The sequence below is a fragment of the Staurois parvus genome, unplaced genomic scaffold, assembly GCF_062004578.1.
Source record: "Staurois parvus isolate SC_StPar_1 unplaced genomic scaffold, SC_StPar_1.0 ptg000318l, whole genome shotgun sequence".
Lineage (NCBI taxonomy): Eukaryota > Metazoa > Chordata > Amphibia > Anura > Ranidae > Staurois > Staurois parvus.
Window position 1 is genome coordinate 3,432,888 of NW_028318114.1, and position 17,020 is coordinate 3,449,907.

A 17,020-nucleotide genomic window follows, 5' to 3' on the forward strand; every position below is an offset into this window, starting at 1 on the left:
CACTTATGGATTATCCAGCAGCAGTATGATGGGGTTAAGCTCCTTCTTTGGTCTGTAATAAGCTCTGAGTGGAACAATGAAATTATATAGTCCATTCCCTGCAGCTTCAGCTGCAACAATGATGACTTTATTCTTGAATTTATAGGCTTTTGCATCTTCATAATAGTTATGTTGACAACCCTAAAACAGAATTGGTAAGAAAGCATTGAATAAAAACTAGGGTACATAATTGCTATAATTATTAATGTAATCCATTGGAATGTTATTATTAGCAATACATTAAAATGGATATTAGATGGGAGTGGCCTGCTATGCAGGGTTACTCGCATTGATAGAACAGCCTTCTGGAACTTGTATTTCTGAATAGCAGGACTTGGCCGATAAGCAGAGTGTTTTGGAATAAATTTCCCAGGAGAGGTAGAGTGTGGGCAGGGGCATATAAATATCAGAGCTCAGGAGATTGGCCAGGAGAGTGCAAAGGGAGTTTGAAGGAGAAGAAGGTGTGCTGATGGCTGAAGTGCTGAACTAGGCTACAGAGCAAGGACTGGAGAGAGAGGGAGAGAGCGGAAAGAACTCACTGACTGCCTGGCTTTCCACGCTGCCAAGCAGGCCACTCTGACAGCAGGAGACAGAGCGAGGCACCAAGTCTGAACCAGAGGGCCCGTAGACTGTCTCTATCTATTGGGAAAGATGGATTGTGGCAATCCACAAAATCACATTGATCAGGTGAAAGAGACCAATGCATCCACTAACAAAGTGAACATTGATAGTTCGCCACCGCAGTTATCTGCTTGCACATAGTTGTGAACATTGCATATAATTGTCCCAGTTTGTGGCCTAGTTATGCCAGCACTATTGTTGAAATATATCTGCAGTACGGTTGTTGTTCAAGCTGACCACAGGACATACAGTTACAGACCAAAGTACAGCGGTGCCAACTGGATTAAAGGTCCATTACCCTCCCTGCAGAGCAGGATTCCTGCTGCTGTTCAACTTTTGCTTTTCACATTCAGAAGGAGTTGTCTTTGTCCATAGACATTTATGCCAATTGTTATGCCAATTGTTGCTATTAACTATTTCAAGCTAAATTCATGGTTAGAGCTTGTGCTGCCTTGTATTACACAAGGCATTCTCTAGCATTTAGCAGTGCCTGTCCCCTTTAAGGCCAGGGACTTCCTGTTTGCTAACTTGGGAGGAAGTGACCTCATCTCTTCAGACTGAAGAAATTCTACTATGCGAGTAGATGTGGGAAGCTGTTCCCTCTTCATATATGGGCTTGATTAGACCCCCAAAGTCTGTAAGTACCCTCCTATGTACTGTGGAATGTTATGCACATAGCTAGGAAGTTAGATATGTACTCATGTCTGTTTATTCTGTTTGTATTTCAGTTTTACCATTCATTCATTCTCACATTGATTCATTCACACTTCATGTACTATGTCACATGTTATCAGTAAAAGATCAAAGTCATTGACTCTTTACTGTGTGGACATCAAAGGTTATACTGCCTGTTACCCTCTGTAACCCTTTCATAACCGCAGAGAAGGCAGGACAGTAAAAAGACTTACACGGTTACTTCAGAGCACATTGTGTGAAAACGCTACAGCAAGCCCCACAACACAGAAAAGACTCTTAACTGTTAATACAGCAGCACGTGTGTGTGAAATCCCCACAGCACAGCCAGTCTAAGGCATAGCAAAGTGAAACTAACTCAGCTTCATGAAAGATATCACTAAATTAACCCTTCCTAAAATCTCGTGCAAACAAGAAGAAAATATGCACAGTACGCTGGAAACTAGGTCACAATGCAGCACTCCGAGAACTTATAGCAAATCGGATCTGTCGTCATCCAAAGCAGAAACCGCCAGATCTAGGCATTCAAACGTCACAGACCTATCGTCAGTCAGTGCTGGGGCAGCCAGGAGTAAGCATACAAGTTCCAGACATTCTAGCGTCACAAACTTGTCTTCAGTCAGCGCTATCGCCGACACGGCACACGCCAAGGCCGAGGCCGCATGCGGCATGGCCTCCTATGCCATACAGGAAGCAGAGCTTATGAAAGAGCAAGGCTACCTAGATGAAGAGCAGCAGAAGAGTCAAGCTGAAATAAAAAAGAGACAAGCAGAAGGGGAAGCTGAAATAAAAAAGAGACAAGCCGAAAGGGAAGCTGAAATAAAAAAGAGACAAGCTGAAGGGGAAGCTGAAATGAAAAGGAGAGAAGCAGAAACGCTTAGGAGAAAGGCAGAAGTACAAGCCTCTTTACACATACTTCAGCAACAGAAAATAGCTGCAGCAGCCATAGCTGAAGCCGAAGTTCTCGCGAGAGCTGCAGATATTCAGTTTGTAGATAGCGATGTACTGGAAACCCCGATAACACCTCTCAGTACATTCCAACGCACCCGTGAGTACGTGCAATCACAAGCAACCCTGTACCCTGATAAACAGCCTAGTGATGCACCGAAACCATCAAGGACCCAGTTGGGAGCAGACAGCTTTGATGTTACGCATCACTACAAGACTGAACCTGAACCGCCACATGATAAGTCAACCAATCACGGACTCAGATACCAAACCGCCAACACGCTAAGAAACCAAGTAGATGACGATATAACCTCTCCTCGTGCAAGACCAGATCTAGACTACAATAGAGGAGAGCAACCATCTGACCAAAATAGACTTAGTCAAATACCTCAATGAACCCATCAGTCACTATCACCCAGTAGTCCTGCGTTTGTACCCAGAACAAACGCACCTGACACAGCAAGGGTTACAGACGTGTCGAAATACCTGATGCACCAGGAGATGGTGAGCACTGGTCTCTTGAGGTTTGACGATCGTCCTGAAAACTACTGGGCCTGGAGGTCATCCTTCCTAAGCAGCACCCAAAACTTAGAGCTGACAGACAGAGAGAAGCTCGACCTACTCGCCAAATACCTAGGACCAGAGTCCTCAGAGCTGGCCAAAAGAATCAGGTCAGTGCATGTCCATGATGCAACAGCAGGACTTGCGATGGTCTGGCAGAGAATGGAAGACTGCTATGGGTCACCTGAAGTAATTGAAGAAGCACTTTTAAAGAAAATTGAAACTTGCCCGAAAATGACAAAAAAAGACAATCAGAAGCTGAGAGAGCTCGGAGACCTACTCCTAGAGATAGAAGCAGCAAAGACTAGTGGAACTCTGCCAGGTCTCTTATACTTAGACACAGCACGTGGAGTAGAGCCCATAATCGAGAAGCTCCCTTTCAACCTGCAAGAAAGGTGGGTCTCTCAAGCATCCAGATACAAGAAAGACTATCGAGTTGTCAGTGTCTGTGCGGAAGACAGAAGTCCCGCCTGAGGCTGCAGCCAATCTGGAAGACAACACAAGCAAGGAAGTTGGGGATCCAGACAAACAGTGCCCAATACACAACAAGCCTCATCCACTAAGAAAATGTCACAGTTTCAGAAGTAAGACATTAGAGGAGCGCAAGGCTTACCTTAAAGACAATCACATTTGTTTCAGATGCTGTGCCTCAATGCAACATCTTGCAAAAGACTGTAAGAGAGAAATACGGTGCACAGAATGCAACAATGACCGATATCTGTCAGCACTGCACCCAGGACCACCACCATGGAGATCAGAAGTTCTAGCAACTCAAGGAGATCATGGTGGGGAGCAAAAAGAGCAAAAAGTGCAACACCAGCAATTACTTCAAAGTGCACTGAGATCTGTACAGAACCAGGACTCTCTAGATCATGCTCCAAGATATGCTTAGTCAAAGTGTATCCCAACGTCAGAGTGTCAGAGAAAAGGCAGTGAAGATATATACAGTCCTAGACGAACAAAGCAACAGGTCTCAAGCAAAGACAGAGTTCTTTGACCTCTTCGGTGACAAAGGAAGTTCAACTCCATATACCTTGAAGACATGTTCGGGAGTTATAGAGACATCAGGGAGAAGAGCAAACAACTACACCATCGAGTCATTAGATGGAAAGACGCAGCTGACTCTTCCTACCCTCATAGAATGTGACATGATACCAGGTGACAGGTCAGAGATTCCCACACCTGAAGTAGCACGTCACTACCCTCATCTCATGCGAATAGCAGACAAGATCCCAACACTCAACCCAGATGCTGCAATCATCCTTCTACTAGGAAGAGACATACTGAGAGTGCACAAGGTCAGAGAACAATACAATGGGCCGCACAATGCACCATTTGCTCAACGTCTTGATCTTGGATGGGTTATCATTGGAAATGTATGTCTGGACGGACTTCACAAACCCACAAAGGTGAATGTCTACAGAACAAATCTGCTGCAGAACGGTCGCACATCATGTCTTTGCCCATGTAACAACAGCATGCAGATTAAAGAGAAACTATTTAATCCAACACATCCCCAGAACACCCAGAGGTTCCTGGAAGATACAGCCTCAGCTGAAGATTCAGATCAGCTAGGCCACAAAGTGTTTGAGAGAACTCAAGATGATGACAAACTAGCACCATCTGTTGAAGATAACCTCTTCCTTGAGATCATGGACAGAGAAGTCTTCAAAGACAAAGCAGGCAGTTGGGTAGCCCCACTACCATTCCGTACACCATGGCATCGTCTTCCCAACAACAGAGTGCAAGCAGAGAAACGCCTTGCGCTATTGCAGCGCACTCTTGAAAGAAAGCCAGACATGAAAGAACACTTCCAAGAATTCATGCAGAAAATCTTTGACAAAAGATCAAGCTGAAAAAGCACCAGCACTGCATGAAACACAAGAACGCTGGTACTTGCCAATATTCGGAGTGTACCATCCTCAAAAACCAGGTCAGATACGTGTAGTATTTGATTCCAGTGCAAAGCATGAAGGTATTTCCCTTAATGATGTACTTCTCAGCGGACCAGACCTGAACAACACACTTCTTGGAGTCCTTATCAGATTCCGAAGAGAACTTGTTGCAGTAACAGCAGATGTACAGCAGATGTTCTACTGTTTCCTTGTCCGTGAAGACCACAGAGACTACCTGAGGTTCCTATGGTATGAAGTCAACGACCTCAACAAAGGTATCATAGAGTATAGAATGAAAGTACATGTGTTTGGGAACAGTCCCTCACCAGCTGTCGCTATTTACAGCTTGAGACGAGCAGCGCAGCAAGGTGACAGACACAACCCTGAAGCCAAACAATTTGTTATGAAAAACTTTTATGTAGACGATGGACTTGCTTCCTTCTCCAGTAGTGGAGAAGCCATTAACATTTTGAAAAGCATTAGAGACTTGCTAGCAGAATCTAACATAAGACTGCACAAAGTGGCTTCCAACAACAGCAAAGTCATGGAAGCATTCCCAGCAGAAGACCGTGCAAAAGACCTCAGACTTAGATCTAGGTACAGATTCACCACCCCTTCAAAGAAGCTTAGGGCTTAGTTGGGACTTGAAGACTGACAGCTTCACCTTCCGAGTATCCAGGGAAGAGAAGCCTTTCACAAAGTGAGGTGTCTTGTCTACGGTCAACAGTCTTTACGATCCCTTGGGGTTCGTAGCACCCATCACCATGCAAGGCAAAGCTCTTTTGAGAGAGATTACACCTGAGCTAGAACAAAGTGATTGGGACACACCTCTACCTGAAAAGAAAGAAATGCAGTGGAAGTTGTGGAAAGACTCTTTGCTGGAGCTTGAGCAATTTAGCATCCAAAGACCATACGTCTCTGTTTCTTTGTCTGTTACAAAACAAAGAGAGATACACGTGTTTTCAGATGCATCCACCGTGGCTATAGCAGCTGTAGCCTACCTTAGAGTCATAGACACTCAGGGACAAAGCCATGCAGGATTCATCTTGGGAAAGTCCAAACTGGCTCCAAGACCTGCTCACACAGTCCCACGCTTAGAACTTTGTGCTGCTGTCCTAGCTGTGGAGATAGCAGACTTACTCATTGCAGAACTGGACATCGAGATCCATGCAGTGAACTTCTACACAGACAGCAAGATTGTTTTTGGTTATATCCACAACGCTTCAAGAAGATTCTACACATACGTGTCAAACAGAGTAACACGTATCAGAAGGTGTACAAGTCCAGAACAGTGGCATCACATCAGTACAGACAAGAACCCTGCTGACCATGGGACTAGACTGGTACCAGCTGCTATCCTCAAACAGACTAACTGGTTCACAGGTCCATTCTTCTTGACTGGACCAGAAACTGAAGAGACTGATCAGAAAGGAACTTTTCAGCTTGTAGAACCAGACCAAGACAAAGAGGTAAGACCTCTAGTTGCAGTTTACAAGACTCTAACTACCAGAGAAGGTCTTGGCTCATGTAGGTTCGAAAGGTTTTCCAGATGGAAGTCACTCATCCGTGCCATAGGGAAACTCATCTGCTTGGCCAGATCCTTCAGCAAAACAGCCAGTGTTGACCAGGGTAACAATGACTATCTTGAGCGAGCCAATGTCACCATTATCAGATGTGTTTAGAAGGAAGCCTTCAAGGAAGAAATTCAATGTCTTCTCAAGAAAGAAGACCTTTCTAAACACAGCCCGCTCAAAAAGTTGAACCCTGTCCTTGATGAAGATGGAGTGATGAGACTTGGAGGTCGTCTACCCGCAGCTGATACGACTATTCTAGAAAAACATCCCATTGTCATACCCAAGAATCATCACGTTGCCGTTCTTCTGACAAGACACCACCACGAGCAAGTTGCACATCAAGGTCGCCACCTCACTGAAGGAGCAGTCCGTTCAGCTGGATTGTGGATCCTAGGAGGTAAAAGACTAGTCTCCAGTATGATTAACAAATGTGTAACTTGCAAGAAAATCAGAGGAAAGCTTGAAGTCCAGAAGATGTCAGACTTACCTCCAGGCAGGCTGGCTTCAGACCCTCCATTCACAAATGTAGGCCTGGACGTTTTTGGTCCTTGGAACATTTCTTCTCGCAAGACCAGAGGAGGCAGTGCAGAGAGCAAACGCTGGGCTGTTCTTTTCTCGTGTACGAGTACCAGAGCAGTTCACATTGAGGTAATTGAGTCTCTATCTACCTCAAGCTTCATCAATGCCTTGAGAAGATTTTTCTCCATTCGAGGACCAGCAAAACAGATTCGTTCTGATTGTGGCACAAACTTTATTGGAGCCTGCAAGGAATTGAAGATTGTTGCAACAGACTCAGAGACAAATAACTATCTTCAAAACCAAAGATGCACTTGGATCTTCAATCCTCCTCATGCCTCACATATGGGAGGAGCTTGGGAGAGGATGATTGGAGTAGCTCGTCGCATTCTAAATGCAATGCTTCTAAAGATTGGATCTACTCGTCTCACACACAAAGTCTTAACCACGCTGATGGCTGAAGTCATGGCTATCATGAACGCCAGACCTTTGGTCCCAGTGTCTACTGACCCAGAGATGCCAACCGTCTTGACACCGGCAACGTTGCTGACCCAGAAGATGGAGATGGTGACAGCTCCCAACGGGGACTTTGATCTTAAAGACTTGTACACCAAGCAATGAAAACAAGTTCAAAGCCTTGCCGATATCTTCTGGAAGAGATGGAGACAGGAGTACCGGATGACCCTTCAACCACACAACAAATGGCAAGCCGACAAGCCCAACTTAAAAGTTGGAGATGTTGTTCTACTAAAAGACTTTCAGGCCCACAGGAACGAGTGGCCAATTGGACTCATTGTGGGGACTGATGCTAGTAGTGATAGCAGAGTCAGGAAAGTAGAGGTCAGAGTAGTAAAACGGGGCACCCCTAAGGTGTACCTTAGACCCATCACGGAAGTCGTTTTACTCCTTCCAAGAGTTTAATAGTGGCATATCATTATTATGCCAGGTGGGGAGTGTGCTGCCTTGTATTACACAAGGCATTCTCTAGCATTTAGCAGTGCCTGTCCCCTTTAAGGCCAGAGACTTCCTGTTTGCTAACTTGGGAGGAAGTGACCTCATCTCTTCAGACTGAAGAAATTCTACTATGCGAGTAGATGTGGGATGCTGTTCCCTCTTCATATATGGGCTTGATTAGACCCCCAAAGTCTGTAAGTACCCTTCCTATGTACTGTGGAATGTTATGCACATAGCTAGGAAGTTAGATATGTACTCATGTCTGTTTATTCTGTTTGTATTTCAGTTTTACCATTCATTCATTCTCACATTGATTCATTCACACTTCATGTACTATGTCACATGTTATCAGTAAAAGATCATCGGTTATCAATCATCGACTCTTTACTGTGTGGACATCAAAGATTATACTGCCTGTTACCCTCTGTAACCCTTTCATAACTGCAGAGAAGGCAGGACAGAGCTCTTAAAGGGGACACTGCTAATTATAAATGATAATTCCTTTTCTTTAATCCTTGTCATCTAGGTTTGAGTCAGCGTATCCATTATTGATAGTCATTCCTGCTCACTGAGGATTCAACAGTCCCCTCAGACAGGGGGCAGTGGATTATTTCTGAAAGCAGGCCTGCTAATAGATTCTACTGCTGTATTGTGAATGTCATTACTTTTGCTCACAGTTGCCGAGAGTGATCATATTTGCTGTCTATATCAGTGCTATTTTGTTGTTCTTGACTCAGTTCCTTCCAAATCCAATATTAAACTTCATTTTGGTTTATACTACTCTGTGTGTGAGTCCATTTTACAGGTGTGATTTATCTGGATCACCAGAGCAGCAGAGGTTGGGCTTTCAATGAGAGGTTCAAATTGACAGGGAACCCAAAAATTACTAAGCAATCCTTAAGAGGGTAGTGCTACATTAACTATTTAAATATATACTGTATATTTATCAAACACAGGTATACATATAAAGTATACCTCATCTAATCGAAGACAGCAAAATGGCACTTTTTCTTGTAATAGGTGACAAAAGGTAGGTGAGCTTCCTATATATGGTGAATTAGGGGGGTGCCCTTTAGAATACTTGAAAAGAAAGGAAAAACAGTCAAACAAACATAGTTATCTTTGTTTTATGTTGCATAGTTACATAGATACATAGTTAGTCTGGCTGAAAAAAAAGACAAAAGTCCATCCAGTTCAACCATTAATAAAAAAAAGAAAAAAAAAGAAAAAGTTAAAATCCTATACCCACAGTTGATCCAGAGGAAAACCCCAGCAAAGCATGATGTAATTTGCTCCTGCAGGGGAAAAAAAATCCTCCCTGATCCTCCAGAGGCAATCTATTCTCTGGGTCAACTTTACCTATAAATGTGAGTATCCAGTTATATTCTGTGTATCTGTGTATTCCACTACATTTCAACACTGAAAAGCAAAATGTTTCACCATCAATACCATAATTTATAGCAGAGCTTCTCAGTGTATGTATTAGGTTGATTGTTTAGGTTCATGTGCACAGGTGTTCAGTGATATAATACGCTTCATTAGAACATAATCAATTGGCAGGCAAACTAAGCAGGGGCCTAGCCTCCAACAGGTGTTAGTGAGGCCCTGTTATAAAAGTATTACTCCACCAGCTGGTATCTGATGACTGTCAATAAGGTCCTCAGATGTCTCCTGAAGCAGAAGATTGTTCTATGTGATTTTCCCTAGATTCTCTGCATTGGAGTAGAGTAAGTAATCTCAACTAATGATTATTCTAAGATGCACAGTTATGTGCCTTGCTGCCTATTGTGTCTGCATCCATGACCTAACATTATTTTCATACACTGCAACTTGGAAACATCAGTAGAAACCATGCTGTCATTTAAGATACTATAAAACAAACCCATGCCTAAGAAATATAAAATATATCATTGCTGATTATTTTTAAGATGCAGGCATCTCACCCTCATCCTGGAGTAACTACTGAGTTAACATGGAGCCAGTGATGTTTGAATGTATAAATTCCTATTATACATACTGGTTTCTGATCAGTGACACACTAAGTAGTAAAGCCAAGGTGCAGATGACAAGTGTTATGATTAGAGATGAGCGAAGAAATGAAAAATTCGATTCGACTGATTCGGCGAATTCGTGGACAATATTCGATTCGAGTCGAATAAATTCGCTGTGAATTTAACTTAAAAAAGGGTGTTTCTAGGCTTCAGAGAGACTTAATATTAGTGCAGAACACTGTACCTTTAATTTAAATGCCCTTGGAGTCTGCTGGGGAAGAGAAATAATACTGTCAGTCAGTATGACATGCAGATGAGTGCCGTCGATCTTAGAATCACCGCACACTTCACTCATTTGGGCAGTCACGGGGCCAAAACCAGAGTGTGGAGCCACAGTGTGGCGGTGGAGGCAGCAGCAATGGGAGGCCATACAGCACCCTATGACAAAAATGGAAACCACCAGCAGTGTGAGGAGACCTGAAAGTGGCACATGGCAGAGTGTGGCGATAGAGACAGCAGCAATGGGAGGCCGTACAGGGACCCATGACACACTCTGGACCTGGCAGCAGCATGAGGAGGCGGTACAGGGGCCCATGACAGATTACGGGCCTGGCAGCAGCATGAGGAGTCGGTACAGGGGCCCATGGCAGATTACGGGCCTGGCAGCAGCAATGGGAGGCCGTACAGGGACCCATGACACACTCTGGACCTGGCAGCAGCATGGGGAGGCGGTACAGGGGCCCATGACAGATTACGGGCCTGGCAGCAGCATGAGGAGTCGGTACGGGGGCCCATGACACACTCTGGACCTGGCAGCAGCATGAGGAGGCGGTACAGGGGCGCATGACAGATTACGAGCCTGGCAGCAGCAACTTGGACAGGAGGACGTTCAGCTTCTGCACCGTCGGGTGCGTGCTCGCAAACTGTTGTCTCTTGGAAACGGATTCCAAGAAAGACTGCTGACGGAATCCGTGAAGAGGAGTAGCAGGAGAAGGAGCATCTGAACGAGCGGAATATGCCAACAAGCGACAACAGTGGCCCATGACAGATTACGGGCCTGGCAGCAGCATGAGGAGTCGGTACGGGGGCCCATGGCAGATTACGGGCCTGGCAGCAGCTATGGGAGGCCCGTAATCTGCCAGCACCCTATGACAAAAAATGGAACCCACCAGCAGTGTGAGGAGACCTGAAAGTGGCACATGGCAGAGTGTGGCGATGGAGACAGCAGCAATGGGAGGCCGTACAGGGACCCATGAGAGACTCTGGACCTGGCAGCAGCATGAGGAGGCGGTATAGGGGCCCATGGCAGATTAGGGGCCTGGCAGCAGCTATGGGAGGCCCGTAATCTGCCAGCACCCTATGACAAAAAATGGAACACACCAGCAGTGTGAGGAGACCTGAAAGTGGCACATGGCAGAGTGTGGCGATGGAGGCAGCAGCAATGGGAGGCCGTACAGGGACCCATGAGAGACTCTGGACTTGGCAGCAGCATGAGGAGGCGGTATAGGGGCCCATGGCAGATTAGGGGCCTGGCAGCAGCTATGGGAGGCCCGTAATCTGCCAGCACCCTATGACAAAAAATGGAACACACCAGCAGTGTGAGGAGACCTGAAAGTGGCACATGTTTGGGGCATGATTCATGGCGGATTTAGTCAGTTGTGTCAGGAACTGGTGGTTTGAAATCCAGACTAATCCACGCCTGATTCATTTTCACAAACGTGAGTCTCTCCACACTTTGGGTGGACAGTCGTGTCCTCCGCGGAGTTGCAATACCTCCTGCCGCACTAAACACGCGCTCCGATGCCACGCTACTGGCCGGGCATGACAGCCTTTCAAGGGCAAATTCAGCTAGTTGGGGCCAAAGGTCAAGTTTCGTTGCCCAGTAGTCAAGGGGATTGTCTACCTCGGTTGGCAGGGTGCTGTCCAAGTAGGCCTAAGCCTGTTGTTTGAGGTCCTGCTCCAGGTCCACCTGATGCTGCTGCTGCTGCTGCGGCTGGTTAGTAGTTTCCTCACTGCGCTGGTGAAGAAAGCTACTCATCATCGACTGCAGACTGAGGCAGCCGCTGCTGGTGGAGCTGCCACTGCTCCTACCACCCCACCCCTCCCCTGCTGCCATGGCAGCGGAACACGAGCGCACAGGGCCCACAGTGTCTGAGGATGGACGTTGGCGCAGACAGGCAGAGACCAGCTGACTACATAGGTGTTTTTTATAGTACGTTATTTTGGCCTCCCTCTCAGCAGGTGTGAAAAAGGCCACCATTTTTGAACGGTAGCGAGGGTCCAACAAGGTGGACAGCCAAAAGTCATCCCTCTGTCTGATGGTTATTATTCGGCTGTCGCTACGCAAGCAACCGAGCATGCTATGGGCCATTTGTGCCAAGGAATGCGAGGGACTCCCTGCCTCCATCTCCACAGCATACTGCCACGGTGCGTCTAGGTCCTCTGTCTCCTCTTCCTCCTCCTCTACCAGATGCTCCTGCTCCTCCACTCCTGTCCGCTGAGTGGAAAAACCACCCATTTCACTCAATAATTCCTGAGCACCAATGTCCTCCTCTACCTCCTCCTCTTCTTCCAGTCCTGCCCCCACAGGGGCCATGTGGCGTTGAGATCTGTGCGCCACGTCTACCGCACCCTGACCAGCCATTGTTAACAGCATTTGTTCCAGGACGTGCAACAGAGGAATGACGTCGTTCATCCCATAGTCCTGCCGACTCACGAATAGCGTGGCCTCCTCAAAGGGCCTGAGCAAGCGCAGGTGTCACGCATGAGCTGCCAATGGCTGACATCTAAGTTACACAGGGAGTACCTTTATCTGCTTTTAACATCAGGAAATCTGTGATGGCCTTTTGCTGTTCGTAAAGGCGGTCTAACATATGTAGGGTTGAATTCCACCTTGTTGCAACGTCACAGCATGAGGAGTCGGTATAGGGGCCCATGGCAGATTAGGGGCCTGGCAGCAGTTATGGGAGGCCCATAATCTGCCAGCACCCTATGACAAAAAATGGAACACACCAGCAGTGTGAGGAGACCTGAAAGTGGCACATGGCAGAGTGTGGCGATGGAGACAGCAGCAATGGGAGGCCGTACAGGGACCCATGAGAGACTCTGGACCTGGCAGCAGCATGAGGAGGCGGTATATAGGGGCCTACGGCAGATTAGGGGCCTGGCAGCAGCTATAGGAGGCCCGTAATCTGCCAGCACCCTATGTCAAAAAATTCAACACACCAGCAGTGTGTGAGGAGACCTGAAAGTGGCACATGGCAGAGTGTGGCGATGGAGACAGCAGCAATGGGAGGCCGTACAGGGACCCATGACAGACTCTGGACTTGGCAGCAGCATGAGGAGGCGGTATATAGGGGCTTATGGCAGATTAGGGGCCTGGCAGCAGCTATAGGAGGCCCGTAATCTGCCAGCACCCTATGTCAAAAAATTCAACACACCAGCAGTGTGAGGAGACCTGAAAGTGGCACATGGCAGAGTGTGGCGATGGAGACAGCAGCAATGGGAGGCCGTACAGGGACCCATGACAGACTCTGAACTTGGCAGCAGCATGAGGAGGCGGTATATAGGGGCCCATGGCATATTAGGGGCCTGGCAGCAGCTATAGGAGGCCCGTAATCTGCCAGCACCCTATGTCAAAAAATTCAACACACCAGCAGTGTGAGGAGACCTGAAAGTGGCACATGGCAGAGTGTGGCGATGGAGACAGCAGCAATGGGAGGCCGTACAGGGACCCATGACAGACTCTGGACTTGGCAGCAGCATGAGGAGGCGGTATATAGGGGCCCATGGCAGATTAGGGGCCTGGCAGCAGCTATGGGAGGCCCGTAATCTGCCAGCACCCTATGTCAAAAAATTCTACACACCAGCAGTGTGTGAGGAGACCTGAAAGTGGCACATGGCAGAGTGTGGCGATGGAGACAGCAGCAATGGGAGGCCGTACAGGGACCCATGACAGACTCTGGACTTGGCAGCAGCATGAGGAGGCGGTATATAGGGGCCCATGGCAGATTAGGGGCCTGGCAGCAGCTATGGGAGGCCCGTAATCTGCCAGCACCCTATGTCAAAAAATTCAACACACCAGCAGTGTGTGAGGAGACCTGAAAGTGGCACATGGCAGAGTGTGGCGATGGAGAAAGCAGCAATGGGAGGCCGTACAGGGACCCATGAGAGACTCTGGACCTGGCAGCAGCATGAGGAGGCGGTATATAGGGGCCTATGGCAGATTAGGGGCCTGGCAGCAGCTATGTGAGGCCCGTAATCTGCCTGCACCCTATGTCAAAAAATTAAACACACCAGCAGTGTGAAGAGACCTGAAAGTGGCACATGGCAGAGTGTGGCGATGGAGACAGCAGCAATGGGAGGCCGTACAGGGACCATGACAGACTCTGGACTTGGCAGCAGCATGAGGAGGCGGTATATAGGGGCCCATGGCAGATTAGGGGCCTGGCAGCAGCTATGTGAGGCCCGTAATCTGCCTGCACCCTATGTCAAAAAATTTAACACACCAGCAGTGTGAAGAGACCTGAAAGTGGCACATGGCAGCAGAGTGTGGCGATGGAGACAGCAGCAATGGGAGGCCGTACAGGGACCCATGAGAGACTCTAGACTTGGCAGCAGCATGAGGAGGCGGTATATAGGGGCCCATGGCAGATTAGGGGCCTGGCAGCAGCTATGTGAGGCCCGTAATCTGCCTGCACCCTATGTCAAAAAATTAAACACACCAGCAGTGTGAAGAGACCTGAAAGTGGCACATGGCAGCAGAGTGTGGCGATGGAGACAGCAGCAATGGGAGGCCGTACAGGGACCCATGAGAGACTCTAGACTTGGCAGCAGCATGAGGAGGCGGTATATAGGGGCCCATGGCAGATTAGGGGCCTGGCAGCAGCTATGTGAGGCCCGTAATCTGCCTGCACCCTATGTCAAAAAATTAAACACACCAGCAGTGTGAAGAGACCTGAAAGTGGCACATGGCAGCAGAGTGTGGCGATGGAGACAGCAGCAATGGGAGGCCGTACAGGGACCATGACAGACTCTGGACTTGGCAGCAGCATGAGGAGGCGGTATATAGGGGCCCATGGCAGATTAGGGGCCTGGCAGCAGCTATGTGAGGCCCGTAATCTGCCTGCACCCTATGTCAAAAAATTTAACACACCAGCAGTGTGAAGAGACCTGAAAGTGGCACATGGCAGCAGAGTGTGGCGATGGAGACAGCAGCAATGGGAGGCCGTACAGGGACCATGACAGACTCTGGACTTGGCAGCAGCATGAGGAGGCGGTATATAGGGGCCCATGGCAGATTAGGGGCCTGGCAGCAGCTATGTGAGGCCCGTAATCTGCCTGCAACCTATGTCAAAAAATTTAACACACCAGCAGTGTGAAGAGACCTGAAAGTGGCACATGGCAGCAGAGTGTGGCGATGGAGACAGCAGCAATGGGAGGCCGTACAGGGACCATGACAGACTCTGGACTTGGCAGCAGCATGAGGAGGCGGTATATAGGGGCCCATGGCAGATTAGGGGCCTGGCAGCAGCTATGTGAGGCCCGTAATCTGCCTGCACCCTATGTCAAAAAATTTAACACACCAGCAGTGTGAAGAGACCTGAAAGTGGCACATGGCAGCAGAGTGTGGCGATGGAGACAGCAGCAATGGGAGGCCGTACAGGGACCCATGAGAGACTCTAGACTTGGCAGCAGCATGAGGAGGCGGTATATAGGGGCCCATGGCAGATTAGGGGCCTGGCAGCAGCTATGTGAGGCCCGTAATCTGCCTGCACCCTATGTCAAAAAATTAAACACACCAGCAGTGTGAAGAGACCTGAAAGTGGCACATGGCAGCAGAGTGTGGCGATGGAGACAGCAGCAATGGGAGGCCGTACAGGGACCCATGAGAGACTCTAGACTTGGCAGCAGCATGAGGAGGCGGTATATAGGGGCCCATGGCAGATTAGGGGCCTGGCAGCAGCTATGTGAGGCCCGTAATCTGCCTGCACCCTATGTCAAAAAATTAAACACACCAGCAGTGTGAAGAGACCTGAAAGTGGCACATGGCAGCAGAGTGTGGCGATGGAGACAGCAGCAATGGGAGGCCGTACAGGGACCATGACAGACTCTGGACTTGGCAGCAGCATGAGGAGGCGGTATATAGGGGCCCATGGCAGATTAGGGGCCTGGCAGCAGCTATGTGAGGCCCGTAATCTGCCTGCACCCTATGTCAAAAAATTTAACACACCAGCAGTGTGAAGAGACCTGAAAGTGGCACATGGCAGCAGAGTGTGGCGATGGAGACAGCAGCAATGGGAGGCCGTACAGGGACCATGACAGACTCTGGACTTGGCAGCAGCATGAGGAGGCGGTATATAGGGGCCCATGGCAGATTAGGGGCCTGGCAGCAGCTATGTGAGGCCCGTAATCTGCCTGCACCCTATGTCAAAAAATTTAACACACCAGCAGTGTGAAGAGACCTGAAAGTGGCACATGGCAGCAGAGTGTGGCGATGGAGACAGCAGCAATGGGAGGCCGTACAGGGACCATGACAGACTCTGGACTTGGCAGCAGCATGAGGAGGCGGTATATAGGGGCCCATGGCAGATTAGGGGCCTGGCAGCAGCTATGTGAGGCCCGTAATCTGCCTGCACCCTATGTCAAAAAATTTAACACACCAGCAGTGTGAAGAGACCTGAAAGTGGCACATGGCAGCAGAGTGTGGCGATGGAGACAGCAGCAATGGGAGGCCGTACAGGGACCATGACAGACTCTGGACTTGGCAGCAGCATGAGGAGGCGGTATATAGGGGCCCATGGCAGATTAGGGGCCTGGCAGCAGCTATGTGAGGCCCGTAATCTGCCTGCACCCTATGTCAAAAAATTTAACACACCAGCAGTGTGAAGAGACCTGAAAGTGGCACATGGCAGCAGAGTGTGGCGATGGAGACAGCAGCAATGGGAGGCCGTACAGGGACCCATGAGAGACTCTAGACTTGGCAGCAGCATGAGGAGGCGGTATATAGGGGCCCATGGCAGATTAGGGGCCTGGCAGCAGCTATGTGAGGCCCGTAATCTGCCTGCACCCTATGTCAAAAAATTAAACACACCAGCAGTGTGAAGAGACCTGAAAGTGGCACATGGCAGCAGAGTGTGGCGATGGAGACAGCAGCAATGGGAGGCCGTACAGGGACCATGACAGACTCTGGACTTGGCAGCAGCATGAGGAGGCGGTATATAGGGGC

At 48.5% G+C, this 17,020-nt stretch overlaps 1 pseudogene; it reads right to left on the reverse strand.

Annotated features, from left to right (window-relative positions):
- LOC149457497 (potassium channel subfamily T member 2-like) overlaps positions 1-17,020 on the reverse strand; it is a 1,031,266-nt pseudogene that overhangs the window by 706,325 nt on the left and 307,921 nt on the right.